The sequence below is a fragment of the Cricetulus griseus genome (genome assembly GCF_003668045.3).
Source record: "Cricetulus griseus strain 17A/GY chromosome 1 unlocalized genomic scaffold, alternate assembly CriGri-PICRH-1.0 chr1_1, whole genome shotgun sequence".
Taxonomy (NCBI): Eukaryota; Metazoa; Chordata; class Mammalia; order Rodentia; family Cricetidae; genus Cricetulus; species Cricetulus griseus.
Window position 1 is genome coordinate 9,171,634 of NW_023276807.1, and position 18,340 is coordinate 9,189,973.

Consider the following 18,340-nt stretch of genomic DNA (forward strand, 5'->3'; position numbering starts at 1 on the left):
ATGGTTTAAGAGCAGAGAGTAACACAATGTTAACACCATGGTTCATTCTCTCTTCAAAAAATGTCAGATGATTCCCCCTACTAAGGGTTTTGTTAATCGTTCCCAGGCTTGTCAAAATAAACCAGGCTGTGGTTGGGTGTGACGAGGGGAGACCAGGGTCATCATCCTGACAAGATGAGGGGTGCAGGTGTTGCATGACTTTCCCTAAGTGATATTGGTATATATCAGAGTTTAGAAGGCACCTATGGAGGGGTTCCAGATTCTTGTGTTCCAGAACAATAAATTGAATAGACACAAGCTAAGAGGGGAAATTTATTAAGAAAGAAAGCAGGCAGTTGCAGTTTAGAAGTTCAATGGCAAATACAGTACAATGCATCAAGGTTTTCATGTCACATTTTGAGGACTTTTTGGATCATTGGCATAGCATGGGCTTTGTGGCTCACTTGCATAGTGCAGGCTTTCTCACACATACTCAATAAGTTGCATGTAGTTCTACATACAACTTTATATATTACAGGTATTAGATCATTCATCTCCCCCCAGGGTGTGTGTTTTATAGTATTAAAATGAGCCTAAAGTTTCCTTCAGACACCCTGTTGTACCCTTGTGTCTATGCAGTGGCTATAGCCTGTTTGCCTAGTCCCAGCATTTTTCTTCTATACTAATTTTGGGGCTTTTGTGCAAAACCCCTAAAACTTACTCTGCCATTCACCACTGCCTAGTTGGAAGATGTGAACGAATGTCTATTCACTCCCCAGATAGGGAACAGAAAATAGACCAGGGAAATGATTCTATCAAAGAGTAGCTTGGTGAATACATTAATTTACTGGAGTTACTTCAGGGAACAAGGGGAGAGATTACTTCCAGGAGCATAAATGGTTTGGGGGCATCTGTGTCACCAGAAAGCCCAGCCCAGAATGAGTGACATCTCATGAAAGCTGCATCCCTAGAGCTTCCTGCCCAACTTGCAGTCATCTCCATGGAAGAGTCTGCTGTCTCTCAGTAAGTGATTGCTGTCTATACACACTTGAGGAGGGGGCGTCTTTTAATTTGCTGAGCCTTCTGGGCCACTCAAGTTTCATGAAATTCTGGAGCCTTGCAAGTTTCCTTAGTTTCCTGGGTCTTATGAGCCACTCTTCTCCCTTCAGAAGGACTATCTCAATTTAGAGGAAACAACTACCCATCAGGGCATTCTAGAACATCCTCTACAAGGACCACTTCTGGTGCAGTCCCTTGAGACCATAGCACACTCCAGCTGCTTCTGTCTTCTGCCAAAGCAGTTGGTTTAAGGGTCTCAGGACAGATTGGTAGCTAATGCTGTGGGGGGTTCTGCAGTCTTTTGAAAGTACTAACGTCCTATATGTCAAAAATATTCTTCGGGGAAAATGCACTTGCAATACACTTAAAAGCTACAAATGTGTCTGCCTTCATTCTTACATAAGACACAGAAGGAACTGCTGCTTATTCCTTTTATTTATTTAATTAATTTGTATCTTCTTCATCTTACCTCCTGTGAAATATACAGAACTCAAATGTGGTCTACTTAGGGACTGGATACACAAATGCACTTAGATGATTTGACAAATCCACATCTTACTGAATGATAGAATACTGACATTATTCCAGAAAGTCACCTATGTCCCACTTTTTGGTTGAGCACTATCTTTCCCACCCACGGGAAGTAGGTAGACTGAGGCCTGAATACCAGTGTCCCCTGAACTTTCTATGTTGGACCTTAATCCTCAAGGCCATAGGATTAAAAAGTGAACCCTTGGGAGGTAATTAGATCATGAAGGTAAGACTTTCATGTGAAGGATAAGTACCCTTGAAATGAAATCCTGGAGCCCCACCCCCACCCCACTGTATAAAGCACAGGAAGAAGTTGCCTGAACTGGTCAATATGAGACAGCTCAGAGTTGTCTGAGAGAAGCGGCCTTGATTAAATAACTGCCTAGGTCAAGTTGAACTATGGGTATGTCGGTGAAGGGTTGTATTAATTATTAATTGGTATAGGAAGACCCAGCCCATTGTGGGCAGTGCCACTCCCTGGGCTCTGTAACTAAGTTAACTGAGCATGAGCCAGTGAGAAAGCCATAGGGTGTGCCCCCAAACAATTTTCTTCCATGATATCTGCTTCAGGCTCCTGCTTGAGTACCTGTCTTGACTTCCTTCAATGATGGACTGTGGCCTGGAAGTGAAACCCAAATAAATACTTCCCTCCCCTAAGTTGCATCTGAGTTTTTTTGTTTGTTTGTTTTTGTTTTTGTTTTTATCACAGCAACTATAAGAAAGCTAGAAAAGTGTCATTAATGAACCAGAACCAGAAAGCAGGTCCTCACCAGAAAGGAATCTTCTGGCACTTTGATCTTCCACTTCCTGTCTTCAGAACCCGGAAACATAAATTCCTGTTGTTTGTAAGACACCTAGCATGTGTTATTACAGAAGCCATAGTTTACTGTAAGATACCCAGGATATGATATTATAGAAGCCACGGTGCCCTGTAAGACACCTAGGCTATGATATTATAGAAACCACAGTGCCCTGTAAGACATCTAGGCTACGATGTTTTAGAAGCCACAAAGCACTCTGGCTGTCATTGACAATCAAAAGTTGAACTTGCTTGTTCCACAGCTTCCTGTAAATGAAACCACACAGTACATACGCTTTTGTGCCTGGCTTCTTTTATTCGCTCCATCCTACTTTTAAAGATTTATGCACATGGTCGGGTGCACTAGATGTTCCTTCAGTTATAGAACAGTCTTCCCATGTTTGGCTAGCCCAGTATGTCTTCAGTCATTTCATGGGTCATTTCAGCTGTTTCTGGTTTGGAATCATGATAAAGGTACAAGTATTTATTTGGGCCTACACATGTATTTTTTATTTATTCAGATATAATATCTGGGAATATAGTTTGCTAGGGGATACTGGAAATATTTGTTTAATTTTTATAAGAAACTGCCTAAGAATTTTCCAAAGAAATTTCACTATTTTACATTCCCATCCTTTATGACCATAGAGTTTTGAGGTAAGATTATTAGTTGCAAGTTTGGATTTCTTTAGGAAATAAAGGAAGTTAGGAATTCTTAAATTTCTTTTTAATTCAGTTTAATGGTTATGTCTTGAAAGGAACCTGTTTCATAGGTGACATTGAAAATATCGGCACAAAGTTTCTATAATGTTTTCTTACTATCTTTTTCATCTGTAAGATTTGTAGTGATGGCTCCTCTTAGATATCTAAGACTGGCACTTTCTCTCCATCTCTTTCTCTTTCAAATTAGCCCAACTATATAGAGTTGCCCATGCCAACTTTTACTATCATTGATTTCTTGTATTGTTTTTCTTTTAAGTATTTTATTTTATTATCATTTTTCTATTTTTTAAATTTTATTCTGATCATTTCCCCAAACTCCTTCAAGTAATATATGACTGGTTTTAATTTAGTCTTTTCTCATTTAACTAATTGCTGATATATATTTTCCTCTAAGCTACAAGCCACAAATAGTAATCTATTATTTTTATTAATCTGAAAATACTTCTTTGGTGTTGTTGTGACTATGATGTATGCATGTGTATTCACATATGTATGTGGGTACATATGTATGTATGTATGTATGTATGTATGTATGTATGTTGAGGCCAAAAGTCAACATTAAATGTCTTCCTCAATTGTATTCCACCTTATTAATTTATTATTATCATTATTAGTCTTGTGTGTGTGTGTGTGTGATGTGTAGAGGGCTGTGTACATCAGAACACACCAATGAAGGTAAGAGGATAACATTATAAAGTTGGTTCTCCTCCTTCCACCTTTATGTGATTTTTAGGGACTGAACTCAGGTCATCAGGCTTACAGGTCAAGTGCCTTTACTCACTGAACCATGTCTCTGACCCTCATTAATTGCTGGGATGGTCTCTCCATGAACCTGGGCTTACAGTTTCACTAGACTGGCTGGCTAGTGAGCCCCTGGGATCCACCATCTCTGTCCCCACCAAGTTCTAGATGCCTGCTGCCATGCCTGGCTTTGGACTCAGGTCTTCATGGTTTTGTAGCACGCATTTTACCTGGTTATCATTTCAGCTCCATTTGAACTTCTAATTGCCTTTCTTCTTTCACACAAAGAACACAGCTTCATTTCCAAGCTTCATTTCCATTGGCTATTTTCAGATATTTTATTATTAATCACTATTTCAATTCTGTTGATGTCAGAGGTGTCTTTATTATTTCAACACTTTAAAAACCTACTGAGACATTTTTAAGTGGCTCAATATTTCTTTCATCCATGTATTCCTGTTCCTGTTCTTTGCCTTTGTCTTTCTTTCCCTTCCTTCCTTCCGTCTCCTTCACAGTCACCTTGCTCTACAATATCTTTGGGCAAGGTATTCTGCATCACCACTCCCAGCACTGTCCTGAAAACAATGAGCCCAGCAGCTGGAGAGATCTGCAGCTGGGGGCCCAGCAGTCAGGGATGGAGAGATCTGCAGCTGTGAACCCAACCAGCCTTTCCTCCTTTACTCTTCTAGGATGCTTGTCACAGTGATGGAGAGCTGACAAACACCAATATCCAGATAGGACCATTTAGACTTTTCAACTCTTTTATCATTACCAAATGCCCCTCTTTGTCTTTGATACCATTTCTTGACATTTACCTTGGCAAAGTAAACACTCGGTTTTTTTCCCCTATAATTAGGGAAGGCAGGATCTATCTTTTCTCCTTCATTGGCTTTTGACTCTTCTGTGCCTTTATTTTTAAAGTGTGTGTCTCGTAAGGATAACATAAATGAATCGTTCTCCCATATCCCGCCTGGCAAGCTACTTTTAATTGAAATGTTTAACCAATATCATGATTTGTTTTCTATTTATTCATTTTATACCATCTGTTCTGTATTACTTCTCCCCCTTTCTTTCTCCTTTTAAATTAGTTGGGCAACTTTTAGTATTCAGTTGTATCTCCTCTACTGACCTTTGGGTTTTAGCAGTTAATGTGGAGATCGATGTATATATGGCCTGCAAGATGGCTCAGGTTAAGGTGGAGTCATGAAAGTATGATAACCTGAGTTTAGTCTCCAAAGCTCATATAAAGGTGAAAAGAAGGAACTAATACCCCCCTCAATACATATATCCCAGTCTATCTATAGTTAATATTTTACTTCATGTAAACACGTAAGAATCTCTGTAGAGAGACACTGTAGCCCCGCCTCCTAGGAGCTAGCTACAGGTGTGCTTGACTACGTCTTTCAGGGCGTGGTCAGGGGAGGTTCAGGATGACTGGTGGGGAGTTCTTAAGGGGGCAGCAGACACGTGGGAGCCCCTCTCTCTGGCCTCCCTAGCCTGCTGCCTCTGGGCACGCTCTGGCTTATGCTTGGCCGGTGTTTATCTGAATAAAGATATCTTAACCTTACAGACTACTGATAGTCTTCGCTCTCATTATAAATCTCTCATAATCTTGTGCTACTTTTGTTTACACTTTAATTTTAAATTTATGTAGTCCATATTTTTTTTCTTAATGTTTCAATTTTAAGCTGTAAGCTGTATTGGGAGAGAGAATCAAGAGTGTTCTGTCATCATCCCACCTCTCTTTATTAATTTTAGGTCCTTTTGAGTTCTCATCTGGTTTCATTTCCCTTTGGTCAAATGAGCTCCCTTTAATTCTCTTACTCATGAGGTATGTTGAAAAATTTCTTCAGCTTCTGAGTAGTTTGAAGTATCTTATTTTTAATTTAACTTTTTAAGGATGCATTTCTGGAAATTATACCATGCTATCTAAAGAGGTGAGCCCCTTTTACTTATAATGCTCAGGGTTTACAGAGCCTATTAGGGTTGGAAGTCTTGATATAATTCTGCAACTTTGGATTTTTGTCATTATATTTTCAGAATTTTTGCAGAAATATCTCCTGGCTTTTCTTCTAAAATGATAATTATCATGTTGCATTTATCTATCAGTTTCTCTAATCATATTCATCTCCTTACTATCCCCATACTTTTGTTTTAGCTCCTGAAAAAAAACAACTATGTAATAGCCTTTTAAGGACTCCACTCTTCTGCCATCTTTGCATCCCCTATGACCATTTTCTTCTTGGTATTGGGTGATGTTCCCACACACACACACTTCTCATTTGTCCGGTGATTCTAGTTGTAAAGGCAAAATTGTAAAGAGACTATCTTCCCTTCCTTCAGGAATGTTGAGCATTACTGGCGCAAGCAGTTAATTTCCCTTCAGCATAGATTGGTTTTAGACTTCAGTAGGACAGAGTAGACTAGCCTTTATTTTACCCCACAGCTTTTCTGAGGTCTTCACAGAATGCCTAGGATTCTGGCCTCCCCCACACTGCAGTGTGGTTATCCGGCATTTCCCAGTGTGGGATCATCCCTGTACCCATTCACATCTCAGTTCCCACTACTTGGTCTCTGCTTGACCTGTAGAATTTCCCTTGTGCATGTAGAACTTAGAGTCTGTCACTGACTCAGGGGGACCCTTACACAGATTCCCAGGATACCTTTCCCCAGGTAATCCCTTTTTTGGAACCTTCACCATTCAAATTCCAGCTATCTCATGGCAACAAGCTAGTATTTTTCTTCTGCTAACTGAGACCACTAGTCTTAAGGTAGTCAAGGGGAATTTACCCATGGGGCACTGGGCAGGCACCTCGTATGGTCAAAGCACAGTTTAAATCTGCTGAAATCATGAGTGTTAACAATAAGGTCTTTACTTCTTCTTGTAGGCACTCTCGCTGTGCACTTCCCCATAACTAAGCAAAGATGGTGGAAGATGGGGCAATTTGACTCCATAATTGGCAGCTGTTGGATGCTGACTTGTTGCCTTGGTTACCTCAAACAAAAGGACCACCAGCCAAACAACCAGGAGGACTTCCCCTATGCCAGTAACAACCGTTTTTGAACACCCCTTAGACACCTTGAGAAAACTACAGAATAATTGCTGTTTATTGCCCCGTGTCCTGAAGGCACAGCCTCACTCAGGGCTTTTCAAACATTTTATACCAGACCTTTTCCCATCACAAGTCTAAGTGAACTCTATGTGACCCTAGACCCATTTCCAACTAGGCTAGGACAGGAACATATTTGCCTGGTGGCCTAGCAAAGCAAGTTCTGTGATTGGTGCAAATGCAAACCTTCTTTAACATGTGCTGTGTGCTGTTACTGGTTCTGAAAGACCCCCGAAGAGGTACTTTCGTAGAGGGAGACCCGCACCCAGGAATCAGCGAGACCACGAACTTGGATGCAAACTGCAAGAGGCTTTATTGGAGATACGGGTACCCGGGCGACTTAGCTTCTGTGAGGCCAAGCGCGCCGAGCCAAGGGAAAGGGGTCCTTATATAGGGAAAAAGGTGCAAGCTAGGAGCAGGGATTCTATTGGATAATTCTAATGAGGCATTGTACAGAGCTATTCCCATTGGTCAATGTAAATGAGGCGCTATACAGGGTTATTCAAATGAGGCGCAGTACAGAGTTATTCAAATGAGGTGAAACACAGAGTCTTTCAAATGAGGCGAAATACAGAATCATTTCTATTGGATGGTTCAAATGAGACACAGAGCCATTCCAGATCAGCATATTCTCAAGGTCTGGTGTCTGGTACAACAGACTCAATTTCCCCCCCCTCCGCGTCCAGATGGCTGACCTTGGGGGCGGAGACCTTGGGACGGAGTGTTTCTCATCGGGCGGGGGCTCAGGGGCAGGGCTCCAGGCCGGCTCACTTGGTGTTCGTTCTCGTGCCGGCCCACCTGGTGCTCGTTCTCGGGCCGGGCGTGCGGCGGGTGGCGGGGGAAGTGGAGGCCGCCGGGGGTGGGGATCGGGGAAGCCGCCGACAGGAGGAGGAGGAGACAAACTTGAGAAAGAAAGGGCTAAGGGGCAGGGGTCTTTCAGTTCAAACACCTATGTCTCTGACTATACAAGCACACTGTTAACTCTCTGAGGAACTCAGCTGGAGACATTCTACTGTGCTGCCTCCCCTGGTATTGCAATTTTAGGCCCAATAAAAGACCACTCCTGTCGACTGCCTACTTTTAGTGCTGTAGTGCAGGCAGAGCTGGTAGCATGGAGAAGCAGCAGCAGACAGCAGCAAGGAAACAACAGCAGAGGCGGCAGCGCTGAAGCCATAATGAGCTGAACAGGTGTCAGGCTGAGCCACAAAAATGGCAAGGCAACTGGCTGCTGGAGATGATGAAGCTGGATGGTTGAGAATGGCCAGGGCACCGGAAGTAGAAAGATGGCGAGGGAGGGCAGGAAACTGAGGCTGAAGAGGATAGAAGGGGCCAGAGAAGAGAACATGTGGGCCCTAGTTGCTGAAGGAGTTCTAGATAGCTGACCAGTCTTTAGAACCAAAAATCTTAAGACACCCCAGGCCACTAGCTATAATACTGGTCATTGTTGGGGCTAAGGAATTCTAATTCCTAGTCCTGTCCCTCCAAAGCTGTGACACTGCTTCAGCCAAAGGCTAAGGAATCCTATGCCCACATAAGAGCCCTAACATTGAGGGGACCACCTGCTGCTGCTCACATCATCCTTCTGTCAAATGCAGTGATATCAAGGTTGCTGAAGGCCAGCACTAGAAGAATTTCTCCTTGCTCTGCCTGGGTAGAGCAATGATCCCAGCCAGTTAGGTGGAAATAGTTTCCTGTTCTACTCAACTTTCCTGCTACAGTCTAGACCAGCAGTTCTCAATCTGTGGGATGTGACCCCTGGGGGGCGGGTGTCTAACAACCCTTTCACAGAGGTCTTTTAAGACCATCGGAAAACACAGATATTTACATTACGATTCATAACAACAGCAAAATCACAGTTATGAAGTAGCAATGAAAATAATTGTATGGCTGGGGGTCTCTACAACATGAGAGGGCTGAAGCATTAGGAAGGTTGAGAAACACTGGTCTAGACTGTGTTCTTGGGCACAAACTTGGTGCATCAGAGAAGTCATCACATACTTCCTTAGGGGGATGTGGTCCCTTGCTATTGGTTGTACCACAGCTAGTAACAATTGGTACACTTCCCCTCCCTCCTCTCAGTCTTGTGTTGCTTGTGGTAAGATGTAAATCTGATGCCCATCAGGGACTGAACAGGAAACCTCAAGAAGTTCCCAATTTGGGGGTGGAAGTGGAGCTGTGGAAACCCATGTGTATTACCTAATCATAGTCAGTCAAGCCATGACCTTCAGAATCCTGAGGGACTCCTGGATTCCTTCTACTTGTACATCTCTCCCTGACACAGGTCATGTTATGTGGCAACACAGAGGGTCAGGCAGCGGGAAGTCCTCATTCATGTCTCTGATCCTGGGCTGGGATGTAGCCTTTAGACACTTTGGATAATAAAAGGCCAATGGGGAAGCTTTGGGCTTGGCAATCCTGAGTTGGAATCAGATTCTCCACTTAAACCGGCTGTTTCATATGTTTCTTTGCAGTCACATTCTCATTCTTTATGGAAAGGGGATAATAACCCTCTCCTTTTGAGGGGTTTGCAGTGATCAAACAATCAGTGTTCAGGGGTGTGCCTATGTAGAGGTGTGCTCCACAGATAACAGCTGGCCATACTGTGATGCTGGGGACTGGGGCAGAGGTTGTGTGCCTCCCTCCATTTCTTCTTCCCTCCCACCTGCTCTCTCCATGTATGCCAAGCTTGAGGTGTTGTTCACTAAGGCATTTTGAGGCAATGGCTCTTGAGTTACTAGGTGTTACTATATGAATCACTACACAGCTCCAGAAACACCTTATTTCCTCAGGCCACGTCACTCTCTCCCATCTCAAGGAAACCAGAGTTCACAATGTGACTGTGAATTGCCAGCTTCCTGACTCTCTGTTCTGCATTCGGAGATGCATTAGGTAAGCCGGCATACAATCTGAGGAGAGGCTAGGTGCTAATAGAGGAAGGTTGCCTGCAAGAACAACTCAGTTGGGAGGGACCCAGCCCAGATACCAAAGGTTTAAGTCTGTCATCAGCCCATGAGGCTCTCCTTGCTGGACCTTACATTTTCCCAAGCTTTTCTCCAATCCGGCAAGCATTTGTCTCAGCCATTAGCATGCTACCAGAATCTGTTTTGCTTGTTGATAAAACCCAATGCCATTCAACCAGCCATCATTTCAGTCACACTCCATGTTTAGTTGAAAGTGAATGTGTGGAACTTCCAGAGAATTTGTAAATGGCTGACTACTCAGGACCAAACCAAGGAAAGGATCTCTGTTGAGAAAGTCTTATCTCCAATCCTGTTGTTCTCTCTCTCTTGCTCTCTCGCTCTCTCGCTCTCTCTCTCCTTCCCTTAATAGACACATGACCCTGTATGACTAACTGGTTGAGCATATGAACCAAGCAGCCATCTGAATAATGAAGGGACAAGTCACGGGCAGAATGAACTCACGGGCGTCCATGTATTCCAGGGTTCTATGGACCTTTGGGTTTCCTTGAAATGGGGGAGAGTGACGTGGCTTGAGGAAGTAAGGTGTTTCTGGAGCTGTGTAGTGATTCATATAGTAACACCTAGTAACTCAAGAGCCATTGCCTCAAAATGCCTTAGTGAACAACACCTCAAGCTTGGCATACATGGAGAGAGCAGGTGGGAGGGAAGAAGAAACGGTTTCTCATTACCCAATTCCCAGGTTTCTTCCAACTGAACTCTTGTCTGTTATCTTCCATAAATCTTTGTCAATGGACTTAGACTACGCTGATCTCTGTCTTCTTTAACTTTGTAATGTGCCTGGAGTCTGCACTCCATAGATAAATACTTCAATGTTACCAACTACTCGAGAATCTGTCTTCCTTACACTCTCAAGTTTAAGCAGTTATGCTGTGTTTGTTCTCCCATGTTTTCTTGGATGGTGCTGGGCATACAGTAGGTGCTTAATAAATCATTGATAACTGAAGGTGTGACTGATTTGTATCGAGGACAACAGAAGTGACTTCTTAGGCCTGCACTGATTTGCTTTGCAAGCTTCTTCATGCATCAGTGTCAATCTTTAGGTGGCATAACTCAAAGTTCCCATGGGTTCAAACTACTGATGCCACCAAGTCAATGGTTTGTTAACCAGAGCTGATCAATTTTATTCTTGATATTTGGATACCCCTGAAGAGAGAAATAAAATAAAATATTCTTGCATGAGAGAGGAAATTACTAAAAAATAAGAATAAAAACAACATAAATACTAGTGGGTTTTAACTAAAGATCCAGATGAAATCAGCTGTAGACAAGCCAGTGGTTTCCCACCCATTGCTCCCATCGCCAACCCTCTGCCATGGCTGCCAACTTCCGACCCAGCAGGCAAAGTTCACTGGAGTCTGGCAACTTCCTAGGGTCATAGATTTGGATCATGAGAGTTTTAAAATAGTCCACACTGCTTGCTAATGTTTAATTGGGCTCTGAGTTTTATGATTCTTACTGACTGAAATTTCTATGCCAATTAATAATCTGTTTACTGAACCAAGGGTCATTGCTTATAGCTCTGCGTTTTCTCTTCATTCTTGCCGAATGCTGTGTCTCCTAGGTTAGGAGTTTAGTTCATCTGGAACCTATGAAGAGGGAAGCCCTTTTCCTTGACCCACCATGTGCTGACATTTTCAAGAATTGCCTTTAATTCCTTCCACACACAGCTATATGAAGCAGGTAATATTTCTCTCAGTTTATAGATATGAAGTATGATGCTAACAGGTTTGGGAACTAGTGTAAGGTAACACTAGGATTGATGGGCCTGTTAAATCCTTCTCAGTTCTGGTCAGAACCCCAACTCCTGGGAGATATCTCAGTCTGTAAAGAGCTTATAGCAAGCATGAAGACCTGAGTTCAGGTATCCAGTACTTACATGAAAATCTGCACACAGTCGTTACCCCAGTGCTAGGAGAGTGGCCAGGGCAGGTGTTTTCCCAGATTATTCTGAGTTGTGAGCTCCATGTTTGCTAAAAAAACAACCCTGTCTCAAAGCATAAGGTGAGATGAGCCTGAATAAGGTATCTCATGTTGACCTCTGACTTCTTTGTACAGGTATGTACATGTGCATATGCACCTACATGCATGAGTGTGCACACACTCACACACACACACACACGCTCACACACATGCTCACACACTCACACACACACACACACACACACACACACACACACACACACACACACACACAACACAACTCCAGTTGACTTAGCAAGATACTGATCCCCACAGCTGAGAGATGTAGGTAGGCCCGAGGCAAGGAAGTTGGCCTTAGTACTCATTCCTTGCTCTCATCCTTCTCCATTCAGCCCTTACTTTGTGACGTCAAGATGGCTGACCGTGTTCCAACCTTACATCTAACATAAAATGTAGACAAGCACTTACTCAATTTTTTCAACAAAAAGGGCACTTCTCTTTTTATAAAGACTGTTCCATCAAAGGTGCATAGCTGAATCCCAGTGGTCTGGTTTAAATGTAATATGCATCTAATATTTGACCTTACACACCCCAATTCATATCTTAATTCAGCTAACTCCCAGTAAAGGGATATTTGGTGGTGGAACAACTGACGAGTGTTTGGATCATCACGGTGGAGCCCTCATCAAAGAGCCCTCAAAGAGTCCTCTTCTCTTCCCACTATGTGCAGACACAGGGAAAAAAATGACTGGTACAAACCAGAAGTATAATCTGACTACACGTTGGTATGGGACTTTTAGCCTCCTCACCTGTGGGAAATAAATTTCTGCCATTTATAAGCTACCTAATCTATGGTCCCTGTCATATCAGCCAAAATGGACAAAGAGGCCATATCCAGGCCTAAGAAGATCTTGTAACTGCATAGCTTGTTTAAACTGTGTTCATCCCCCCCCCAAAAAAAAGCCCCAGGCTGTGCATAGGACAACACAGCTGAGGTAGAGGACCCAAGTAAGCAAAAGGCAGGAATATTTCCAATAGGTGTAGGGATGGATGATGGGAATGCAGAGAAGTGATGCCTAGCCCATTGTCAGCAATGGTGTTCCTGAGCTTTCCCCTAAAGGCAGTAACTGGAACCATCCAGGTAGTCACTTCATCCAAAAGGCAAGGAAGAAGCCATTCTAACCAAGTGGCCCTTCTTTATCTCTGTATGTTTGTAGGTGATGGGGGAAATGGAAATCTGACCATTTTCCCCTCTAAGGAGTTCTCATAGATTATGGGATATGCATGTTCACCTCAGAAGTCAGGAAAAGGAAGCGCTTACCATACAATAAATGCTTAGCCAGCATCTGCTCCTGTAGCAGAAATGCCACTGTAGAAGGTGCCCCTTTCTGGACTCACCCATCCCAGCAACCAGAAGTTCTGACCCAAGTCATGCTTCTCCTCAGATGAAATGAACCATACAACAGGTGTCCATCAATCCCACATCAACCCGAGGGTCTCTGCTTCTAGATCTTTCTACACAGGTTCACTCAGGCTTTATGGGCTATCAGGTTCTAAAGCCAGGTTACCCCGGTATGTCTCCTCCCCAAATTTTATCACAATCCCTGGCTTCAGGCAAATTACTTGGCCTTGCTGGGCTTCAGTGTGCCTTAGCTATAAATACATAAATAAACTGATGTCGTTAAAGTACTTAGCCCAGACCTGGAGCAATCCCCAAAACAAAATAAGTGTTGGCTTATATTATCTCATCTAGGATCATGACAATTAAATGAGCTAATACCTATGCAGCACTTAGAAGAGCCACTGCCACATAGTCAACGCTGTCACTGCCATTACTTACAAACCAGCAAGACTTAGGGGTACTTGCTTGCTGCCTGTCTCACAACTGTGGCTGCCTGATACATCAGTCTGAAGGACAGTTAAATGTGACCATACTTAGGCTTCCCCAGGACAATGGGTCTTGACTCAGTGGAGTCACTTGGGAAGTATTACTAGTCCTGGAGCCCTAATCAGTGCCCAGAGACCTATGGAAACATCGTGTTGTTCTGTGGTTGAAAGAGGATGTTTCAAAGTTTTCCCAGTGATTCCATCGGGTAGCTGGGGTTAAAAACCGTGACATGAGGAGATCAGCTGGTAGAGAGGACACAATACTTAGCACAGTGTGGATATAAAAGATGAGAGAGGGAGAACCTAGGGGCTGTGAGTTTAGTAGGGAGGTATGCACAACTCTGAGAGCATAGTTACGGACCCTTGGCATCAGACCAAGGACAATCCATGGTGATCATAGACCCAACCAACGGCTCAGCCTCTCCAGAGAAAGCAGAGCCTTGGCCAGTTAGCTTGTGCAGAGATGGATCTTTCCAATATAATCTTCTGGGACTCTACATGCAGTATACCTAGCTTTGGCCAAGAAGAAATGTCTCAAGGGGGCATTTCTTACGAGCAAGGGATATTGATTTGTAGCTGTAGAAAGTTCCAGAGTCCTTACAACTTGGCAGGTGTTGTGAGAGGTGAATAAAATAAACACACATCTCCTGCTTTGTGGGCTTAATTATCAGGAGAGAGGAAGTGCAAAATAGGAAGAAGGCTCCATATGGACACCTGTGTATAGGCTGTGGGCACTACTGGCTAATATAGCATGGTGGACAGAGCCTGTGGTTAAACGTAACTGGCGATCATCACACAATGGTTGTCCTCCCTGTGTTTCAATCTCCTTAGGGAGACTTTAGATGACTGGATCCCAGACCCCATCCCCTAGACATTCTGCATTATCTAGGTAAAGATCGAATGGCCCTCCTCCAGCTAGGTCCAGGATGCAGCCAACTCCTACACAATGTCTCTGACACTTAGGGCAGAGCTGAACAGTTGAAGGAAGGACTTCACATAGGCCAGAGAATGCCAAGGAATGTCAGGGGCACAACTGACTCTCTAGCTCTAACATTTCCTATGGCTTCCTGAGAGTCATTGGCCTGGAAATGTGTCAAGAGGAAGAGACAGGACATTCCGGAACTATAGCAGGGGAAGGGCTCTGAGTGTTTACACTTGTTCAATTTCAACAAATTTGCCAGGCAGGACTTGGCTTGAATTATTAAATATCAAAGAACAAGAAGGATTAGAAACATACTATGTACCCTTCAACCCATGCTCTTCCAGGCTGGAATTGTAACCTGGGGGTTTTGAGCCAGGTGGCTTTGGTCCCCCTATAAACTATGGCAGACCCTGGAGGCACATAAAGTTTTAGTGGCAGGAGACCAGTCTCCAGAACTGCTGGCAACGCTGCAAGAGGACCGAGTGGATAAGCTCTGTCCTCCAGGTCAAGCAGGGCTGGGCTGGAAGGGAGTTGTCTGCCAGATTCGTTTTCCTCTCAAGCACCTCTCCAGAGATTCAAACCGTTCCCATGGTAATTTGAGCCAAACAGAGGGAGAAGTGGCTCCTTGTTGCATGGTCACTTAGACATAAGTGTGATTTTTACATAATTTCCTTTGACTTCATCGGTTACCACGGATCACACCCCACCTCCAGAGTGCACTGTGCTAGTTTTCAAAGTGGAAATTGCGGGAAAGGGCACCTCTATCAAAATATCAAAATTGCCCCCTCTTTCTCTCTCTCTCCTTTCTCTGCTTGGAAGCCATCAGATTGATTCAGCTCAAGGCTAAATATAGGGATGACTAACAATGATTTCCACAAGAGCCTTAGAAATTGCTTGTAAGCGAGCGAACGGAAAATAGATTATCCAGCAACCACATCAACTAGCATTTGAGACAGCAGCCTAAATCCAGCCACTGAGAGGAAATGAAAAGTAATGTACTCTCCCTCATCCTGGCATTAGCTCAGCATCAGACAGAGCAGGGTTGCCTCAGACCAGCATTCCTATTTGGAGGAGTCCCCTGTGAGGGCTGAAGAGAGAAGTAGGGTAGTTGATAAGCCATGGCTCTGTTTTTCATAGAAAATGAAGCCGTCACATCTTATAATTCTGAGGATATTGAAAAAGGCACATCAGAGAATGCAGTAGAAGGCTAGGAAATGATGGCAGGAAGACACCAGGCCCTGAATCACAGTCAAGCAACTCTCTCCATAACCTCCTTCCCTAATTAGCCTGGTGGGAGCACCGTGAGTGCTCAGCCCAGCAGGCACCTCTAGCAGCATCCTGAGGTTGGGATTAGGGTTAGGGTTAACCTGGTCTACAGAGGCCATCCCAGTCTACAGAATGAGTTCCAGGACAACCAGGGCTACACAGTGAAACCCACCCTGTCTTAAAATACAAAACAACCACACCAAACCAACAAAAAGCTATGTTGTAGAAAAGGCCCAAGAAAGACACATTACTAAAATAACAATAAAAACGAGCTACTGCTCTGGGTATATATACAGAATAGGGAGCAATTTTGAATTTATAAAGTAAATAATTCTAGTTTCATGTATGTCCACAAACTTTGCTCTACTTTTGGAATCAGAGCCATGACATACAGCATAGATTCACATGGAGGGAAGGGGGATGAAGTTCTAGTCCAAAGAATAACACCAGGCCACAGTCTTGACTCTACATCAAGGGCCATGCAAGTTAATATGCATTTGAACATCTCATATGAAAACAGTTTTACATTATTATTGCTGTTTGTGATTTTCCATTTACCACTTTTGATTGACACCCCTGCTAGCAATTTGTATTTGAAGGACAGTGAGAGAGGGGCCATGTTTGCTTCCTTCCTTCCTTCCTTCCTTCCTTCCTTCTTTCCTTCCTTCCTTCCTTTTTTTGGTTTTGGTTTTTTGGAACAGGGTTTCTCTGCGTAGCTTTGTAGACCAGGCTGGCCTTGAACTCACAGAGATCGACCTGCCTCTGCCTCTGCCTCTGCCTCCCAAGTGCCAGGATTAAAGGTGTGCGCCACCACCACCTGGCTTCAGAGGGGCCATCTTTCACTTCATGGTAAACTCAGTTTCACTTTATTAGGAGCACGGCACTGACATTTCCATGTGAATCGCTTTTCCTGTCTTTGTGAAGAATGTCTGACAGAAGCAGAGAGCTTTGCAGTATTCTAGAGACATCCTTCCTCAGTTTCATCCTTCATGGTGGGGACTCCACTTTAAGGTGGAGTCCATGGTGAGAGTATATGGAGGAGCTCACGGTGTGTGGAGTGTACGGTGGAGTTCTGACATCTTGGTGGAACAGGCAGCAGAGAAAGCTCAGGAAGCTGGTATCACCGTCCAGGCCAGGTCACCACTTCTGCTATAAGGGCCCCATGTTCCAGGGGTTCCACAACACCCCCAAGCAGCACCTTCTGCTGGGGGCAAGGCTCAAACCCGTGAACCTACGTCAAACATTTCAGATCCAAGTCACACAAGGTGCTATAACTTTACAAGCATTATTTCATTTAACGCTGATGGAAGTCCAGTAAAATAGCTATTCCTATAATTCTCCATCTATACATAATGCAACTAAAACTCAGAGAGGGTAAGCCACTTGCCTGAGGTAACACACAGCTAGGGAGTAACAGAGATCTGAATTCAAGTGCTCCTGATTTAAAAAAAAAAAAAAAAAAAAACCAGTAGGTCTAACTTCTGTGTTCTCCACATATCAGGTTTGCCCATCATGTGCAGAATAGATGAATGAATACAAATGAAAACCCACAGCAATTCCTACAACTGGGGACCAGTTCTCTTTGGGAGTCTGTGCTGGGTGGAGTACAAACAGAGACAGGCAGCGCGCAATCTGATGTACTAATGTGTGAATCTCACTTAATGATAAACAATAGAAAACTACTTTTCAGAAAGTTTAAGTGAACCTGCCTACATCAAGGAATAAGAGGCACATCATTGTGCGAGTTCTAAATATAAAGCAGAACATTGCAAAGAGCTCGAGGGTTCTGGGCTGCTCTGTCCTACATCGCCACACCCTGCAGAGTTCACTTGCTGGGCATTCTTTGGTGGGAATTTTGGGAAACAAGTCCCTGTGGAGTGTTATGGATAACGGCACAGGGTCATGCAGAAGAAAGACCCAGCGGAGGGTTTTGGAGCCATACCTCCTTTTGTTAGGGTTTATTTTGACATGAGCAAGAGGGTTTAAGGGACAAAGTGCTGAAAAGCGCTGCCTCCAAGCTGGTAATCTGAGAGCTATTTTAGAGGCTGAGGCAGGAGGATTGAAAGTTTAAGGCCTCACTGGACTACAGAGTTAAATTCAAGGCCAGCCTTCAACTCAGGGGTGTGGTGCTTGCCTGACATGTGCAAGGCCCAGGGTTCCATCCCTGGTACAAAAGAAAAAACAAACAAACAAGCAAAATGCTATTGCCAACAGGGCACATAGCATACTCAGGGAGAGAGAGAAAAAGAGGGAAAGGATTCTAGCTGTATGGGAGGCTCAGTGCCTGAGGTGGACAGAGTCCATGGGGAGCCGGGAAGAGGAGAAGGCAGCTGAAATGTGGGTCTCTGCAACAGCTGCAACATGCCTCTGCTACTGAGCCTGCCGTCCTGGCAAAGGCTCCAGCTCACCTCCCACTTTGAGA